This window comes from Aythya ferina (genome assembly GCF_964211825.1).
Source record: "Aythya ferina genome assembly, chromosome: 1".
In the NCBI taxonomy this organism is placed as follows: Eukaryota; Metazoa; Chordata; class Aves; order Anseriformes; family Anatidae; genus Aythya; species Aythya ferina.
This window is the reverse complement of record NC_140296.1, coordinates 97,896,070-97,911,648: the sequence shown is the minus strand read 5'-3', so window position 1 is coordinate 97,911,648 and position 15,579 is coordinate 97,896,070. Positions and strand designations below refer to the sequence as shown.

General features: G+C 36.3%; 1 protein-coding gene across 11 annotated transcripts in view; it reads right to left on the bottom strand.

Annotated features, from left to right (window-relative positions):
* The window catches only part of LOC311433151 (uncharacterized protein), a 313,366-nt gene that overhangs the window by 275,991 nt on the left and 21,796 nt on the right, over positions 1–15,579 (bottom strand). For 8 of the 11 annotated variants that reach the window (XR_014690589.1, XR_014690590.1, XR_014690591.1 and 5 more), the window contains exon 2: positions 14,931–15,003. The exons of the other annotated variants lie outside the window; for them this stretch is intronic. The gene's annotated coding sequence lies outside the window, so the exon portion shown is untranslated. The remainder of the gene's footprint in view (positions 1–14,930; positions 15,004–15,579) is intronic. 11 annotated transcript variants of the gene reach the window in all.

Here is a 15,579-nt window from a genome sequence, read left to right as displayed (position 1 = left end):
AATTCAAAAAAATCTGAGGGCTGCACTTCTCACTTGTGCAGATTTTGTGCACATACAGCATCATGCAGGAAGAGATTGATTCTGAGTGCATTGACCTCACTGTGAAGTTACACATAGTTCTTCAGTTCATACTTTCAGGACGTGGGAATATCCACAATGTATGAGGTTCAGAGATTTCTTGGTTTAGGCATTAGAAAGGAAGAGAAACCTGTTTGGTAAAAAAAAACATCTAATAGCAAAGAAATTATAGAGAAATTTTAGTATTTCCAATGCAAAAATTCAGAACAGCATTACTTGTTTACATGCCAGGTCAATTTTATTTCCATTTTAAACACGGGGAAAACTGTGTAACTTTCCAGCAGTAAAAAACTGTTAAGAACTAAATCCAAGACTCCTAACTAACATGTATCCTGCCTATAACTGCTCCTGTTGCCTTCACCTTCTCTGTAGGGCAAGTTTCTTTTGTCCTATTAACTAAGTAGCTGGTTATTGACTCAAAACCCGATGAGGAAATTTTCCTTGTCACTTACAGATAGGAAGGTAATACATGCCATGAGCACAATGAACAGGAAATGCTCGTGTCTAACTGCCACTGCAGATGCCTGATATATATTTTACTTGCATGTTAAGTTAAAATAAGTAGATAATTGTATAATGTCTGTTTTAAGAAGATGCACGCTTCAGAAATCTCTCTTGAACATGAGAATTGAAACCCTGACGCAAGCAGAAATGGAAGAGATTTTAAGGGGCCACATACAAAACATCCAAGCATGAACTGCCGCAAGTTTATAGAGCAAAGTAAACATTTTACAGTGTTTGTAATCAACACAGGGAGTCTTTTATCGCTTTGCAGAAATCTATGCCAAGAAAAAAAAATGCATCTCTTTCATTTTTTAATGACGCAGCATGCTGTTAATTTGGGTATAATGCCAAAAAACTCCATACTGATATTCAAGAAAAAGTTTTCTGGAAACGCTTCAACATCTTAGTTAAAATTGCATCTGAATGGCTAAACCAATTTCAAAACAAATCAATTTAAAACTCATTTTATCCACAACATACAGTTTTCTAACAAATACCTTCCACTACAATAGAGATACTAGCACCATCCTTAAAGCCAAACATTAATTCTGTTCCTGAAGTAGCAGTCAGAACTTGAACATCTTTCTGGTACTACACAGAATACAGAGAAAACCAATACTCCAAATCCATCCCCTTTTGTTGCCTTATTATCATCATTAAAAACAGTGAAACAAGTGAAAATACCTTCCTTTCCATCTCGCCCTGAGCAATCCCAAAGTGCTTCCAAAGGAATATATAGTAAGTAGACCTATTGGGCATGCAGTGTTCAGCTTTATGATTGCTTGGGTCTGACTTGCAATATAGCACAGGCTGGAGTCCTCCTGGCCCACCTCACAGCTATCAGCATCCACCTTAGAATTCCTCCTGCTGTGGTTTCTTGGCTCTTCATCAAAATCACCCTCCATCTCTCCTCAACAGTTTTAAGACCACACCAAGGCTCCACACAGAGTGTCTTTCCCTCCTGCCTAAATAGATCAAGACTGGTTTGAAATTTAACCAAAAGGAGATGTACTCTCCCTGCATCTCACATCCAGATGCTGCAGACACAGGGTGGGGAGAGAGAGTGAGATGAAGGGGGCTCAAAACTGGCTGAAGGCAGGTGAGAGGCAGCCCACATGGCTGCACAGGGCAGTCCCAGAGACTCATCGTCTTCCCCTTTCATGCAAAACACAACAAATGATATTTTTACTCCCAGAGTTGCTTCCTAGACAGTTTTACAGTGTTTCTCACCATCCTAATGAATGAACAAATGCATCCCAGCATCCCCAGCATTCAAATAATATTCCTCTTCTGGAAGGTTGTAGAGCTCAAAATCTGCAATTAAAAAAGGTAGCTATGTTGCCCAACACTAAGCAAAACTGTCCTATGCAGCCTCATTCCTTAAACATTAATTATAATGAAAAACAGAGTTAAAGTCCAATTTTTAATTGCTTTTCAACATGGCAATTGGCACATATATACATGTATGTATATATAAATACACGCACACATCTGCCTTATTAAAAGTAATGTCTTGCTTGCCATTTTTAAATGTTATCACACTGCATCATACATATGGTGTGTACATACAGCTACTACTTTCATTTTACAGTGTTAACGGTAAGTCTGACGAAAAATTCCCTCTCCTCCAGTGAGCTTCCAGACCTCAGCACAGCATACTCAGCACAGGTATTGCATTCACAACTTCACACCTCACGCAGGAATGGGAACAGTGCCTCTTTTCATGGAATGACTGAAAGGTCAAAACTGCTCAGAGCCTATCATACACTGACTTGATTAAACTGCTGCCACCTTTCATTCACATCAGACAAACAAACACATCTGTATAAGGTAAAACACAGTACACTGGTGGCAAGATGCAGCTCTCTCATGTATCTACATGGCTCTGATAACTAAGTTTCAAAATAAGAAAGTGCAGTAGTAAGGAGGTAAGGGGCAAAAGGTTGAAAATTATTTTTTTCATCTTCCATAAAACTGTGTGAATAGTTACCCTCTTCAGTTCCAATATTCCATACCTGAAATTGCACAGGAAACAATCCTGAGAAATGCATCAAATAAATAAAACTATCAGTTGACAAAGCAAGGAGCCTTTTTTTTTTTTTTTTTTTTTTTTTTTTTTTTTAAATCAAACCATATTAGCTCCTAAAAAATGTTTTTTTTTTTTTCTCCATTTTTCAGGAAAAAAGTCAGCCACCTACCCATTATGACAGTTATATTACTGAACACTCATTCTATGTTTTAGAGATTTAATCAACATATGGTGTACGTTCCTTGCTTTATACTTGTTTAACAAAATCATATGCTCCTTTACAAGCCTGATTTTGCTAGTTTATGTACAATACCTTACAAGAATAAAATTATTCCTGTAAGTGGAAATACACATGTATTAAACAGTTTCCCAGCAGAACACCACTGGCAGTATCTCTGTACAGTACCTACCCCATTTTTGCTATGTTGAACTACCTAACTATTAAGTTTAATAAATCTGTTTTGTTGGTTCTTTGTTGTTATTGGTGGTGGTGTGTTCATTTTAGGCATAAACCCTTAGCAGTGTGTAGAACATTCATTCCTCCTCCTGCTGCAGATGCCATTTTAGACATGTTCTCGTAAACCCAGACAGCAAATGACTTCATGCTGTCTTATCCTCCTAGTAGTTATGATCTGGCCCTGAACATTAACATGAAGCAATATGAAGTTTCCTGTTACACTTTTTATTGCTTTTGAATCCAGCCTGAAACTTCACCTTAACCTTCTAAGTACTGCATTAATCACATCCTCATTTTTTTGTGTTGACATAAGGGTAGCATAAATGTAAAGGAAATAATGATTCGATATTTTAGAAAATCTGAAACAATACGATCTTTTGTCCTCTCCATTCACCCTTATACAATTACACTTATATTAGCTCTAATCAAAACAAATCACTACTCAATTACAGTGCTTTCAAATCAATGAGGAAAAAAAGCATCTCAAGGCACACAAAAATATTTTGGTCTAAGTTGAAGTTTCAAATGGAAACACAGAATTGGACTACTCTTTCATTTATTGTGAAGCTCTGAGACACTGCTTCAAAATGTGTTTTCTGTTTTCTCGTTAACTCCTAAAGCATTTTAAAATCACTTGGGAAAAAGAAAGATAATAAGTACAGTTTTCTATTTAGGAATTGAGGAAAAACTGTTCTACTGTGCGGTTCACTCCTTTATGCTTTTATTCCCTTGTCCCGTAAGGTTTTCTATCTTTACAGAGAAAAAAATAAATAAATTACCCTGTCCTCGAAGTTCTGAAACTAGAACAAAACTGTATCTCTACTATAAAAATCTTACAGAAATGTTCAGCAGGTATGAAATGCTACAAAAATAACATATTTCCTGTTACAAAACAAAGAATTTAAGGTAATTTCCATTAATGTTATAAAGAACTTCTTTTGGATTCTTTCCTACTACATCCTTAGGGGAAAAAAGAAACAAACAAACAAACAAAAAAAAACCTATGGGACGGAAGAAGTCATTCAGGATATTAATAATATTTAATTTTGTAATTACAAAGACATTTCATTTGACCTCAAAGTTCAACATGAAGTTTTAGATTGGAATCAAAAAATACAGTGTGTTTCCCAATGAAGTTAAATGCAATCTTTCTATTAAATAAAAATGGAACTATAAATGGCACACAAATATAAATATTTATGAAACAAAAATAATTATTGAACTTTATTCTACATATTTAGATGCTTTTATATTTTAACATTAAATAAAGTTAGTTTAAAACCAATTAACTTTTAGAGGGTTTCCTTCATTTTAACAGAATGAAGATGCTGATCAAAGCCCTTCAGTTTATTCTGTCAATTGAACACTTGTTTTTAACTTAGGTTAAATAAATGTCTTATTCACCTGTTTTGTTTTTGTTTGTTTAAAAAAAAAAAAAAAAAAGAAAGAAAAAGAAAAAAAAAAAAAGAAAGATTTAAGGAATTTTAGAGACATTATCACGGTTATTAAAACACAACTATTTAATGCAGCCCTTTGGAAAAAGAATGTAAAACTAATTGAAAAGATTCCATAGACCGTTTCAAATCTCTCTCTCAAATTTTACAGGAGATCCGTAGAGCTAGAAAATATTTCAGATTCATCCCCCTCCCTCAGAGAATAATTGTATTTTAGGGATTGTAACCTGTGATAAACTTTAATCTAAAGGCTTCTATTAATCTTGATAAAGAAAATTAGTGAGTAACCCAGCTTACATATAACAAAATATATTCAAAATGCAAATGGTTTAGGACCTGGATACTAGAAAGTTCTTAATAGCAGCACCCAGCAAATTCCTAGAACTGTATCCACACCGGTGCCTTGGTACCTGAGCCTTAACTTTACTTCTGTGTCACAGCGGGATTACTCCGGGAGTGAAGTTACTCCCCGTGTTAGCATCTGTTAAATGAGATCCATAATTACAGCTGGTAGTTGGAAAACTGAAGCAAAAATGAATTAGCATTTAAAACATTTCAGTATATACACTATTCCCATGTCACCAATTACAGTCCCATCTGTACAAATTTGTACTAAAAACACTCATATTTTAATATCTTTCCCTTTCATCAAAGTTCTCTAAATATCTTGCTCACATTAAAAAATAAATTAAAAAGGCTGTTTCTTCACCACCAACCACCATATCAAACAGTCAGTGCTGCTATCACAAGCAACAATGCAGTAATATAATGCAAACTCCTTTCTAATGCTGGACTGAATTACTTTCAACAGCAGTACAGTTTTCATTATTTTTCAGTTCTTGACCATGTAGCCATTTTTATTATTATTGTGTTTGTTTTTCAGATAAAAGGAATGATAAGAATATGCTGTCTGATAAAAGCAAACAGGAAGGCAAGTTATCTTTGAAGATGAGCTTTTTCTATCAATGTGAGCATATACTAGGGTTTTTTCCTCGCTTTTTTTCCCCCTTCTTTCTTATTCTCATACTTCTGTGGTAATACTACTTCATTTCAAGGTTTAGAAAACTAAAGATAACATCCTCAAATACTGCATATGTTGTTAGAAAAGAAAGCTGGAGCAGCCCCAGCTTATGTTTATAGAAGAAAATTCATCTTGAAGGCAAAACCAGTTCAAAAGTATATGCCAATATTTCTACAGAATATATTCTGTTTCAGAAGAATAAATCTCTCTCTACGAGAGTACTTCTGTCTTGCCAAGGAGCCTGAGGAAAAGATAATTGTTCAAGCCAAGATAGCCTAGCTAATCACTTTGTTTTATTAAAACGAAAAATCATAATACTATGTACCTCATTATATTTGTGTGTTAATTTCCAGACACACTGTAACATTTCAGTAAATGCAAAAAGTTTTAGAATAGCATAGAAATCTTACAAATTACCATAGAAAAAATTTTACTTACAGGAAAGTAAAGAAAAAGCTCTGAATTGAAAAGCCAAACAACAGTAAGAAAGGATAATTTTATCTGTTTTAAGAACATTGCTAGACCGTCTAATTTACTGCTTCTCTATACAATGTTAAAGAAAGATAAATTGTGTCAGGCTATCTGGAATGAGTAAAGAAAAGTAGAATTAATAGAATGAAAACTCTAAAATCAGAATAAAAATTGATACATGTAAATGAAGAATCATATAGCAGCTTTATCTTCAAACTCTCTTGTTAAATGTGAACTAAAATGATTAATTTCATTAAAACCAATTGCTTTAAATTCTGCGCAAAGGTAAATAATTTATAAACACACCCTTCAAAAGCACGCAGTTCAGTGAAGTTTCAGAGACTGAGAAGTTTGAGAAAAACATTACTGTCACAAACAAAGAAACAACAAGCAGAATATTTTCATCCATGTCACATTTCAAAGCTTTATTTTACATTACTAATTTAAAATGTAATGATGCATATGAAACAGATGTTTGTCGATTCTTCAAGTGCTTGCTCTCAGGAGTGCCACCAGCTTGAAAACATTTTATCAGATAAACAGGACTAGCTGCAGTATAGTTATTTGAAGACTACCTCCTTCCCCCCCCCCCCCCCACACGTTTCTGAAATACGTTAAAACAGCAGCAGAACCTCAACTGGCTATGATACTCCTGTTATGACACAGTAGGCTTACTGTACAGCATTGTACTTAAAAGCCTATGTCATTCTAAATCCCTGTTGTAACTTCTCATGGAAAAATATTTTAAAGTATTCCTTGAATCCTGTGAACTATAATAAAAGCCCAAATATTGGAGCTCAGACACAGATATGAATTATATGTTTTGGTGCCAGAAATTTGTGCAATAACATCAGTTTATTATACTTATTATGTGGCTGAATATTTGCCATGTGAACAAATTTAATCTCAACTGCTCTCTTCACTACTTGGACAAATTGTTTTCTTTGTTAAAAAATCATGAGCTTTTATGCAAGCTTTTGTAGTTAACTGATGAACCTAGCTCTTTGGGACAAATACTCATAAAAGTAAGCATTTGCACAGTTCAAATATCAAATAAAATCAGTTTGTATCAAAGACGTGCACATGAAATCATCAACTAATCAGTAGTCGAGTACATCTGAAATAGTGTTTCTACAAATATTTCAGGGGAATTGGCAAAAATGCTATAAAGAGTTACACAGACTGCAATGTTTTCTCCCTCTGTTCATAGCTTAAAACACAAAGTTGTTGAACATGTAGCTTATCAATCAGAGCGTTTAAAACTAAGCATACAAAATAAGCAGCCATCAGACAGGCAAAGCAGTAAAACCTCACAGCTTATTCCCTTGATGACACATACCATACCACTCTGCGAGAGAAGGAATACTTTTATTTAACAACCCCGGTATTCCTTCAAGGGAGACAAACGCCGGCTCAGAAGCGACACAAAAGGAAGACAGACAAGATGACCATTTCTTTCCTCATGGAATGAAAACCAAAACAAAACAAGGCCCCCAAACCATTATCGTGAGAAACAGAAAAGATCTTCTGGAAACACAAAGTCAACACAGGGACAAGCAGGTGTTTGCATTCTCTGCACTTCAACTCGTGGATTTCATTGTGTGCTTCACAGAAAGAAAAACAGTTTCATTTGTAGATCTTACAGGGAAACAAAGAATTTCAACAAGCAGTCCCGATAAACATCTTACACCGTTAAACATCTTCACCAGGAGAGAGAGAAAAATCTCCCCCCCGTTGGAAGCAACCATGGACATCTTTTGTTCCCTGATAAATATTTGTCTTTGTCTTTTGTGATAAGGTCTGCTGCCTTCGCCTCGCACAAAAAGAGCCCGCTTGTTTCTGTATAGAAAACATTTAATTAAGATCATTTCCGATTTTCCAGCCCCCCGTGCACTGAGGAAAAAAGGCGAGCGACAGGGGAGAAAAACCGGCACCCGCTGGCTGTGGGGAGGGCGGAACAAACGTCCAGCGGCCGCCAGACAAGCAAACAGAGCCCTGATGGAGGGGCTGAGGGGGACCGTGATGGGCCTGGCTCAGGTGGGGACCAGAGGAGTGTGACAAGGGCAGGGCAGGGCAGCAAGGCAGGGTGGGCAGCAGGCTAAGGGTAAGCCATCGGTAGGCCATGGGTAGGCTGCAGGAGCGGCTGTGGCATGGGCTGGCTGGCTAAGGGATGGAGGAGGGAGAAATTTTTTTATTTTTTCCTCCAACGGGATTAGTCCAAGCTTCCCTTCAAGCTATTTTTCTTTAATCCTTTTAAAAAATATGTACCACTTGGGTTTTGCCTCTTTGTCAATATTTAAACTTCACAAAATTTAAGTGAAGTTCTCATACTAAAAGAACAGCTTTAATTATCTTTAAACTGTACCATCTACAACAAGCCAGGCCAGACTTTCCAGACTCTTGGCAACACTAGTTCTCTGAGGACTTTACCTATTCCATACATGGAGTTAGGTTTCACAAAACAGTTCTTACTGCTGTAGCGCGGTTTCAAATACTGGAAAAAAAAAAAAAAAAATCAAAAAATCTAGGAAACAAAATCATTATACTTCATTTATACACACACAAACCACACAGCTACCAAAGCTCTTAGTCCCCATACATAAATTCCTTTACTGGAATTAATGCTCTTTATTTGATGACTGCCTTTGGGACCCAATACTGAAATATTCCTGCATGCTGGGTATCTGTAGCAACATTGTCAAATGTGGATTCATTTGCAAACCTAAACCAATAAGTCACTTCTTTGTATATCTCCCTTTGGGGACAACACATTACCCAACAACTCCTGACTTCTTACTTCCCTCTGTATGAAATTTTGCTAAGAAATATGAACAAAAACTCTAGTCAGGAATACTGAGAATTAGAATGCAAAACTAAAAAAGAAATAAAATAAAAAATAAAACAAAACATAATATGACTAGGAACAAACACAGCAGATACGCTGTGCTAGAAAATAAGCACAAAGCTGGGGGAGAGGATCATTCCTGCAATCCAGTTACGAAGCACAGAAGATGAGCTCATGCTGTGGACATGTCACAGTCCTCAGCAATTTTCATTTGGTTAAATATTTAGAAAGCACAAAGTCATATTTTTTCCCTTTGAACCTTAGCACAATAAATTACATTTCTTTAAGAGTTGTGCCAGCATTTAAAACTAAAATAAAATAAAAAAAAATCCAGGAATGCCCAAGTTTGTATTTCACAAATTAATTTCCAGACTTCTGCTTTGTGTGACACTAAAGACAATATCATAAACAGGAAAAAAAAAAAAAAAAAAAAAGTTAACACAAATAAATCAGAGGCATTCTATCCTTCTCCAGCCAACAGTTTCCCTATAAACACATACACAAAATATCAGAATTTGCTAAAAGCGATTATTTTTCCAAGTAAAAAACAAGTGAAAAAGCGCTAACAGTATCATCTTATCTGCCTTTTAGGCAAAAGTGTAAAAAACACAACACTCAAGAAAGACTGCAAGCTGACAAAGAGTCTGGATTAACCACAGCAATTGACCCAGTCAAACTGAATCAGACCCACTTTTTCTTAAAATGAAACAGATTACTCCACTTCATGTTGACACATCAAAAATATGATTGCAGCTCAACTTGAAATTACACTACCTACCATATGCTTCTCAATGCTCTTAGCAGGTTTGCTCATCAAAGCATTCTTTCAAACAAGAAATACTTTTATGATCCCATAAACGTTGTGCTAATAGTTTTGAACTGAAAAAGGTAAGTGCACTTTTTTTAGCTCCAGTGTACAGTGCCGTTTTGTAAACTCACTAGTAGCAGAAAACCAAGAGGATAATTTTTAATCTCCATTAGGAGTTAAAAGTTTTAAATTTGATTCCCTGCTAGAAGTCTTGATCTTCCTAAAACTTAAGTAAGAAAAGAAAGCTTGTTTTTCTAGGACCACCAAAAATTCCACAGAACCATGTCAAGGTGACCCTATAATAATATATAATTAAATAATAATAATATATAAAATAATATGTATATATATTATTTTTTTTATATGTATAAAATCAGTACCTGAAAGAAAGTAGTTTTAGAGTAACATAATACAAAATCTTTGGTAGGTCTGTAAGCAGTTGAACACAATAAAGGATACATTTACATTTTTATAGGGGAGGGAATTCTGTAACAAATGGTAATGACAGTACCACAAACAGGATCAAACAGGATACTGTCTTTTCACAGTTTGTGTGAATTCGGCAACAAAGAAAGCCATAAACAAGACCAAAGAGTGTAATGGGATTAATCCAAGATTATCTTAATTGATCCTCTCCATAAATGCAGTGAAACCACATTCACTTAAGAGCATTCAAGAGGATAATGAGTAAGCAGGTATTGCCTAACTTTAACGTCAGCATAGGACTGACAATATCAAACAACCATGCAGAATATTGGACACAAATTAAACTAAGATAAAGATTAAAAGCTTCTGTCGCTTACAGAAAAGGACCACCAAGAGACCTACCTATGTTTCGACTTTTGTTTATAAAGCAGGATGGATAAAGATAGCTGTAAACTGAAACTACTTCTGTAGTCTGGGGACACATCTCTCACTATGCACTTACATTCTAGAAAAGTGAGATAAAACCTTTTTCAAAGGTGATCTGGGTTATATTTTCACCTACAAAGTCTGCACCTAGAACAGATATGTTTTTATTTATCAAAGAAATCTGGTAGGTCTGTTTGTAAGCAGTTCAAATACATCTAAGAAAGAAGGAAGTGCACTTAGTACCTACTCGAATATCTGGCCATGATTTACATAACACTTAACTAAAAAACATTAACTGTTAATAATGAAGGAAAACTAGATGCTTTACTTAAGGAGGCATGGATCATAAGTTAATCTTCTCGTTATCAACTCAATAGAACAAAGAAAGAAACCACGGCAAATACACAACAAAAATATGTATATCATTCGCAGGTCAGGCATGTTCCTTACAGAACAGAAAAATATTTATATGAAGTTTTGCCTAGGAAATAGGTTTCATTTTTAGATCACAACTATTACTGTTATTTTTATCATGTAACATATTTATGTTATTTGGGTTTTGGGATTTAACTTAAGTCATCAACTCAAGTCATATATTCCCCCATAGATACTGTTCACATATTCCTGACAGTCCAAGATTATATTTTCTGAATGAAGATACACACTAAAAAACTATCTAAGTGTGCAGGGATGGGGTTAGAAAGGCCAAAGACCAGCCAGAGTTGAATATGGCAAGGGATGTGAAGGGCAAGAAGAAGGGCTTCTACAGGTATTTCAACAGTAAAAGAAAGACGGGGAGAAATGTGGGCCTGCTGCTGAAATGAAGCAAGGGACCTGGTGATGGACAGTCAGCCTCACCTCAGTGAATTAAAAAAAAAAAAAAGGAAAAAAAAAAAGGGGGGGGGGTTATGCCAGAGAATTGTGAAAATATTTTCCAGACATTTGTTTGTGTGTGGTGGCAAGGGTAGGGGCAAAAGACAAAGCTTGTCTTTGCACTGTACTTCTAGTACTTCTAATATTTTTTGTTCTCAGTAAGCATGTCAACCCTGACAGGTACTGAGAAGCCCATGCTGGCCACCACCTCTAACAGCAGAAAATGGGTGGCGAGGGGATGTTCTGGACCAACATTCAAAATCAGATCAACTGTTAAAGTGTTACGGCTCCATGCATATGTATAATGCCAAGGCAAGACAAGCCTCCAAGAAAAGTCTCCCCAGCTTCCTTCAGCCTTGGCAGGTATCAGCAGAGCTTCCCCTCTCCTATAGGCATGCTAGTAAGCCTGCACAACACTGTGATGAGTGGATGTACTGGCTGCAGTGCCTCCTTCGCCCCTTATCCTATTCCACAGAACAGACGTGTCCTGTAACCCTAATTTAGACTTCAAAATGGCATCTCCCTCTGGCTTGGACTGCATCCCCTCAGACCAGACACCTGGCATGACTGTCTCCTCATCTGGTTCCAGTTAGGTGCTGGTATACTCTGCCATCAATTGCAGTTGGAGCAATCAATGACCAGAACCAAACCCCTCAGAGCACTCTGCTATTTGCTCAGGTAGGAAGGAAAAAAAATAAAAAATGGAACAAACAGGTCTGAATGCATCAGTTCATATTCTTTCCCATCTTTCCCTGAAATTCATCATTCCTTGGAAGCCAAGTAAGAGCAATTTCTCTTTGCAGTCCTCTCCCAGACTCCTTATCTGTTCCTGCCCCTTTCCCTAGACAAATATTGGCAATGAATGCTCCTACACACAAGACAGTTTTTAACTGTTTACTGATCTGTTGTGTTCTATAGATGCCAGCTAGACAGAAGGGCTTTATCACTTCACATTTGATTCTAGATACCATATGAACTGTTACGCTAACATCATGAACTTTCTCCAGCAAATTCAAGGGCCAAAACGACATAAACCCTAAAAGGAAAGTAAGCTACAGACTTACAAAGTAGCTTTCATTCAACACTCCTACTGGCATAAATAGAACCTGCACTTCTTGGCATTATTCTTGATGACATACAAATGTATTAGAAAATATTTCCCTGCCCTGAAGACTTCATATATTTTTTAGATACCCAAGGAACCTCTAAATTACTGGTTTAATACACTGGCTAGTGTTTCAGAGAGTTCCTATGAGCTATAGCAGTTAAGTTAATTTTCTTCAGGGCATGAGTTTTAGGTTACATTTTGTTTCAAGAGAAATACATTCCAAATGTCATCCAAGTGTTTTCCCCTTCCTCACAATCCCTTGCAGGCATCATCCTGCACATCTTTTACTAGGGAGTTAGGATGGGCATCTTCATTCTTTCCTACTGGGCTTTTCCTCCAAAAGATTAATTTCCAGCCTTCCTTGTTTGCTTTCTGCTGGGCTTGTATTCCCAGGCTACTTCTCTAGGAAATTGCTTGTTTCAGACTATCTTTAATATCTCAGAAGCCTGCTTTGAAAGGGCCGGTTTATCCTGAAACAGGATACAAAGATAAATTGGGTAGCTAGAGGCTTCATACACAAGCAACCGAAGGAGAAGATTTTTATTCTTAAAAATGAATTGAAAGCATCCACTGTTTAAGTATGTTTAATAATATTTTGGGACACTTCTGTGAAGTTTTTTCTTTTGATTCATAGCATTCTAAACCCCTAAATGCTCCCTTAGACATACTGCAAATACATGCGGTAACAGATGTGAATAAATCAACTCTAGTCATTCATGCAGCAAATTTTGCCATTGCCTGTCTTTGCTATCCTTTCTATTCCAGCTTTTGCTCATCCTCTCATTTAGGCATAAATTCAAGAAATGGCTGAACATAAGCAAATCAGTTTGTAGGTTGAGGGATTTCTGTTCTGAACTTTGTTCCTTCAGATTTCCTTGACTAGAGGAGATGCTGGACAGATTGCAGAGCCATTGTCAGAATTCACCATTAGTATCCTCATGAAAAAAAAAGGTGTATATGAAAAACTCCAGTGGCTCCAAAGTCTTCAAAAATCTGCTGAAACCTAAGACAGACCAACTAAGCCCTTGCAAGACTTACTGAAACATGAAACAAACAAACAAACAAAAACAAACTAGAGCACCTTTATGAAACACTGAAGCAGTGTTTCATAACACTGCTTGGGATAAGTTGCTTGGGATCCAGCAACTTTTCCTTCAATGAATTCCAAATGGCCTCAAAACAGAGAGGAACGGTCAGTATTCCTCATGGATGTCATCACTTTCCTGTTGATTATATTCTAGTATTCTGAAGCTGTTGTAATTAATTATCACCACCCTAAAATAAAAATGTATGCTCAGCATGTGCTATAAACAGCTACAATTTATTGCTGTAGAAAACCATCTGACTTGGGGTTCAGAATAACTAGAATAAATATCAATTTCTCTAAGTGCTACCTTAATGTGTGATGCACTATTCTACTTGTCAGTTCTTTGCTATATCTCCATTTCTTTGCCCACTGTCCTTGTATAAACATCCCTCAAAGAATACCAACCTAAAGAACCTCCTTCTCTGTCTGGTTTGCATTCAAGTCAGGTCCAGAAGCACAGACACTGAGATCCCAGGAAAGATACAGTCATTCTGCTTTTGGTTCTGGGCTTCCATACTGAAATTCAAATTTGCCTGCAGCAGCTCCTGACTGAAGCAGCAAATAATATTCTGCTCAGACCTATGGTGGTGTTTATTCAGTGCAAAAAGAATGCAAACTCTCCAGATGAAGGTCTAGAGCTCTCCACTGAGCATGCAAAAAAAAAAAAAAAAAAAAAAAAAGATTTTTTTTCTAGTGCTACAAAACGCACCTTCGTTTCTGCCTTGATACATTAAAAGAAGGGCAGAAGACACTTCCTAGAAGAGCTTGCCTGAATGTTAATGGCAAGAAGGTTTTTCCTATGAATTTCTGAATCCTTTTTTTTTGGCAGAAAGAAAAAGCAAAAAGTGAAGCAGATGAATTATGGCAATTTATGGCACTCAAATGATTATGGTTTGCCATAAATTGATTGAAAGCAGGGTCTTAGAGTGGAAAATGCTAGGTAACATTCATAGACAACACTTGCCAGCCTGACAGCAAAACCACTGCAAACCTGGGTGATACAGAACAGGAATTATAAGCAACCATATACTGAATATTTTTGAAACATTACATATGTTAAAAAAATAGAACACTGTGCAAGAAAAGGCCTGTGTATAAAGTCCAAGGAATACCAGTGATGTCAACAGGAACTGAAGAATCTCTACTGCTTTTAGTAGCCAGCAAAAAGCAGTAAGCGGTGGATGATTTTATATGACTTTTAAACCAAAACATTCTTTCAGGTGTATATTGACCTAAAGCATGAAATGTCCAAGCAAAGATACTAGAATTCCACTTCCTCCATCCAAGTAATCAGCTTCATACTAATTGAGAAGTAACAGCACAGGAATACAGCTACCTCTTACCATTCACGCTGTAGACTTAGTGTTTAAATGGTGACTTGTTTTTCCAGATATGCAGTGTAAAATCCCTACAGACCTAGAAAAGGAAGGCAATAAAAGGTAGTTAGAAAAGCATGTGTTTTACTAAGTTTGACTGGAGGTCTGTTAATTTTGTATAATTTCTGTTTTGCAATCTAGAAGAACACCAAATTGGAGGCCAACTTAGATGGTACTGGGACTGAAGCCGCCTGAATTTTCAATACAGTTGTGCCGACAAGGGCGAACAGAGTGACATTAAATCATGAAGTCACACACCAAATGTGTTCATAGTCCAAGTCCTTGGGCTGAGCTCACCTGACTGTGTTGTTTAAGAATGAAGCATTTCTACATTACTTCAATACCTCTCTTTTTTGAGAAGAGGCTGATAATACTCTTTTTCATTTGTTTATTAATTTTCTTCTTAAAGCATAGATGCTAGGATGCTAGGGCAAATCCATCAAAAGATACTATGGCAAAATTCATTTGAATATTAAAATACCCCATATCTACTTTGTCAATTAACACACAAACTCCTCATATTTCTTTTTGAAAATTTACATGTCAAAGTAGATGAGATATGCCAAAATAAAATCAATAACAGTTATTATAAGTCAGAAAAAAAACAATGTTCTCC